Source organism: Limulus polyphemus, unplaced genomic scaffold (assembly GCF_000517525.1).
Source record: "Limulus polyphemus unplaced genomic scaffold, Limulus_polyphemus-2.1.2 Scaffold1237, whole genome shotgun sequence".
In the NCBI taxonomy this organism is placed as follows: Eukaryota; Metazoa; Arthropoda; class Merostomata; order Xiphosura; family Limulidae; genus Limulus; species Limulus polyphemus.
This window is the reverse complement of record NW_013666847.1, coordinates 292,303-297,390: the sequence shown is the minus strand read 5'-3', so window position 1 is coordinate 297,390 and position 5,088 is coordinate 292,303. Positions and strand designations below refer to the sequence as shown.

At 33.4% G+C, this 5,088-nt stretch overlaps 1 pseudogene; it reads left to right on the top strand.

The window, feature by feature from the left end:
- LOC106462742 overlaps positions 1-5,088 on the top strand; it is a 144,289-nt pseudogene that overhangs the window by 21,567 nt on the left and 117,634 nt on the right.

Genomic DNA, 5,088 nt, shown 5'->3' with positions numbered 1-5,088 from the left:
CTTCTATCCCAGCATGTAATCCCATTCACTTTCATTGAACCTTCTATCCCAGCATGTAATCCCATTCACTTTCATTGAACCTTCTATCCCAGCATGTAATCCCATTCACTTTCATTGAACCTTCTATCCCAGCATGTAATCCTATTCACTTTCATTGAACCTTCTATCCCCTGACTATTGTTGGGGTAAGCTCTCATTTTAATTAATATTTGACTTTCTAAGACTGTTTCTTCACTCTAAAATTTATCCAATTTTACTAATGTACTTTATCCTGTTCACACCGTTAGAACAGCATTTCATTCTGAAACGATCTTCACTAGCTATTCATTGAACTGTAATTTTATGTTCTGTATTTCACACATTGATAATGCTTTGTGTCATTTGTTATACTGTAATAGCTGTTATGATCAGGCTCAATGTTGGAAGACGTAGAACAGCCAAGTTCTATTATCATTTCATTAATCAATTTACGCTAATAAATCTTTTAAGAAAGTATGGTAAATAATAATGATTATCACGAACCACGATAGTGGTTCATAATAGGGTTCGTCCAGGAATTTCACAAAAATTCTAATAGAACATATGGGCAAAAATCGTCTTAAAAAGCAGACTTGTTTTTGAAACAACCCTCAAGATCTCCTATCTCAATGGCTAAGGCTGCTAAAATATTGATAATAGCAAAAAAAGTTGATTTTCCGTTGTTAGACAAAATTATAAATTCATCCATTTGTTCTTCGTGTCATTATTATTCATATTATTCTTGTTTCACAATACTACAGAAAAAAACGGATATGAATATTTTATTAAAACCTGGGCAAACATTCTAAAAAAACTCCTGCACACGTCATAGGACTATTTTTGTGTTGATTCTTGAAAGAGAATGAGAAATGTTGTCAGTTTTTCATCGCTACTGACCAAGTTTCTCTTCGAAGCCATTCAAGCACCAAAGCCTACAGCAAAAACGGCTAGGTATAGTGCGCCAAAATTTATGCACAGCTACTAAACAAACTCCGGCGAAGATGTTAAGGCTGTTTTTAAATTGATTCTTGAAAGTCGAGTACTTTTTTTGCTTTTCGAAGCCATTCAAGCACAGTTATACTAATCGGAAATGCTTCGTTTTATACTAGTTAGAAACGTTTTGTTTTAACAGAGTAAATAATGCGTATATTTATAACATTGTCTCCAGCCTTATTATTATTGATTATCGTTTTACAAGTCGCTATAGATAAAACGGCTACGAATATTTTACTGAAACATGTACAATAGTATCGAATGAAGTACTGAGTATGTCATAAGGTAGTTGCCCTCAGTGACACAGCGGTATGTCTGCAGACTTACAACACTAAAAACCGTGTTTCGATACCCGTGGTGGGCAGAGCACAGATAGCCCATTGTGTAGCTTTGTGCTTAATTACAAACAAACAATCATAAGGTAGTTTTAAAATTAATTCAAGTGCCTTCGTTTTTTCGCTCTGAAGAAAATTTCTCTAAGTTCTTCACTTTCCGCCATTGAAAAATCCGGTGTTTTATTAATGCGCATTAATTGGAAAATAATTTGTGCAACTTATAGCGCATTAATTGGAAACTGACACGTTGAGGATTTATCATTTCTCGAGTTCGCTGTTTCTCATTGTTTCTCGAGTTCACTGTTGTATTTTGTCTCTACGTAGGTTTCTGCGACTATTTCAGTGAGTTTTCTAACAGTAGACAATTACCATAGTAGATTTCTCTACTCTTATGAGTGGTGATTTATTCTACTGATTTTCGTACTTCACTTGTTAAACGCGTGTTTACAAGAAACCTCAGGCACAAATTCCCCTGGATGGAAAAAACCAATGCAGCAGTAAACTGTTGAAAAACATGTAACACTCAACTCAATACATGTGCACGTATGTAGCTTAAAATTTGTTCTCCATAAATGGACATAAAAAAACCCTTCAGAAACAAGATAATTAAAAATTGTTAATTTAGAAAGGGGAATAGGGATTGTCAAAAAAGTACAGAAACAAGTTGAATCAAAATGCAAAGATTTTATCTTCAAGCCTACAACTATTTCGACTCCATGTTTACAGTACTTATCAATTTTAGTGGAGTCAAAATAGGGATTTGTGGTTTGAGAAAAATAACATAGACACTATTTCTAGCCTAGTTTTAACTTTTCTTAGAGTCACCCAATGGTACAGTGGTATGTCCGTGGGCTTATACTGCTACAAACTGGGTTTCGATTCCCGTGGTGGACAGAGCACAGATAGCCCTTTGTGTAGCTTTGTGCATAATAACAAAACAAACAATGATTCAACTTGTTTCTGTACTTTTTTGACGATCCCTATTCCCCTTTCTAAATTAACAATTTTTAATTATCCTGTTTCTGAAGGTTTTTTTATGTCCATTATGGAGAACAAATTTTAAGCTACATACGTGCACATGTATTGAGTTGAGTGTTACATGTTTTTCAACAGTTTACTGCTGCATTGGCTCTATCCTCCTTGTTAAATTAACAATCTTAAGTTACTTTGTTTCTGTAGAAAGGTAATTGATAATCATTGTTTGCCACAGGAGTGTTTAACCTCTTTGAGAAGTATTTATACCCCCTTAATTTCACGACATTAGAATATGTTGTACTACACTACGCTAAATTTCATTTTGCTAAATTACACTATGTCACGCTTCACTGTATTCTCACTACACTTCATTACATTAAACAACGTTATACTACAATAAACACTTGTATTTTACTGTATTACGCTCTACTTAACGAAATAAAAAGACCACATTAAATCATATTTTATATTTGAAGTTAATGATACACGTCGGTCAAGTACTGGAAAAAACTGGTGAACTGTATTGAAAAGTTAAATTTAATTTCGATTTCTGGTTTTTGTAATATAAATCGCGTCAAACGTAAGGTTTTCCAATTATATTATACAGAAATAATACTGTAAGGATTAATTAGAAATCTCGATGATCCTGTTAAAACCGGAGTTTGTGTCAGATATTTGAATTCAACTAAACTAGTTGACTTCCGGCCCAACATTTTTTTTAGGTGTTTGGTTCTTCTGTCTCCAGTTGGAAGGAAATCCTGTCAAGTGTGAAATTGTTATAGTTATGTTTCGTACGCTCTATATGTCAAAACAGGCTTATTTGTTATAGTACATTGGATGTATCGGCAGACGAGTCAGTTTCATGTCGTAGCTATGGGAACAATTTTTTTATTTTTTATTTTAATATGGTAAGGATAACTGAAAATATTTTTATCTCATCTTTCATGGCATTCTCCAGTGTTTTACAAAGACTGAAAGTTGTTGCAAAATACGAATCCGATTAATGAATTAAGTTGTGTGTGTGTAAATAAATGTTATTATACCATTCTGAATCAGTTACCCAGTTTTACAAAAACATTGATTTTAGTAAATAATTCTCTTGTTATTTTAACATTCTGAATCAGTTACCCAGTTTTACAAAAACATTGATTTTAGTAAATAATTCTCTTGTTATTTTAACATTCTGAATCAGTTACCCAGTTTTACAAAAACATTGATTTTAGTAAATAATTCTCTTGTTATTTTAGTCATTTGTTTTTGTGTTATATATATATTATATATTCGTGTATCTGGTCGTGTGATGAGTCTATTATTTATACATGTTCGTTTTAGAACGATTAAATGTTTTTCTAAAATTATGATTTTTTTCTTAGGTGAAAGAGTCACTAGAAAAAAATGGCTATTTAACAAAATTAGGGGGGAAGTTTAAAACCTGGAGGAAACGTTGGTTCGTTCTTAAAAACGGTGTTCTCAGCTACTACAAGTCACAGGTAAGCTGTAATGAAAGTGAAATAGGATTATACGCTAGGATAGAAGGTTCAATGAAAGTGAATGGGATTACATGCTGAGATAGAAGGTTCAATGAAAGTGAATAGGATTATACGCTAGGATAGAAGGTTCAATGAAAGTGAATAGGATTACATGCTGGGATAGAAGGTTCAATGAAAGTGAATGGGATTACATGCTGAGATAGAAGGTTCAATGAAAGTGAATAGGATTAAATGCTGGGATAGAAGGTTCAATGAAAGTGAATGGGATTACATGCTGAGATAGAAGGTTCAATGAAAGTGAATAGGATTAAATGCTGGGATAGAAGGTTCAATGAAAGTGAAATAGGATTATACGCTAGGATAGAAGGTTCAATGAAAGTGTTACATAAAAGTTGAGAAATCATAGTGTGAAAGAACTAGTTCCAAAAGACGCGATATTTAATGAAAGTTGATAAATAATGGTACCTTTCTCTAGGAAATTAACCCCGAAAACAAATCATTGAATTAAACTAAAGATATACGGCCTGAAGGAATGATTTCCCAAAGATAAGACATTTAAAAAATGGAAAAATAATGGTGTCAAAGAGCTAGTCCAAATGAAATGGCACTTAATAATAGTAGGGAAACAATGTTGTGAAAGAACGAGCCCCACCAACAGAAAGTCCTTCGATAAAAGTTTAGAACAATGTCGTGAAAAAACGAGCCCCATCAACAGAAAGTCCTTTGATAAAAGTTGAGAACAATGTCGTGAAAAAACGAGCCCCACCAACAGAAAGTCTTTTAATAAAAGTTTGGAACAATGTCGTTAAAGAACTAGCCCCAACAACAGAAAGTCCTTTAATAAAATTTTAAAACAATGTCGTGAAAGAAAGATCCCCACCAACAAAAAGTCCTTTAATAAAAGTTTAGAACAATGTCGTGAAAGAACTAGCCCAACAACAGAAAGACCTTTAATAAAAGTTTAGAACAATCTCGTGAAAGAACGAGCCCCACCAACAGAAAGTCCTTTAACAAAAGTTTAAAACAATGTCGTGAAAGAACGAGCCCCACCAACAGAAAGTTCTTTAATAAAAGTTTAGAACAATGTCGTGAAAGAATGAGCCCCACCAACTCCTTTAATAAAAGTTTAGAACAATGTCGTGAAAGAACGAGCTCCACCAATAAAAAGTCCTTTAATAAACGTTTAGAACAATGTCGTGAAAGAACGAGCTCCACCAATAAAAAGTCCTTTAATAAACGTTTAGAACAATGTCGTGAAAGAACGACCCCACTAACAG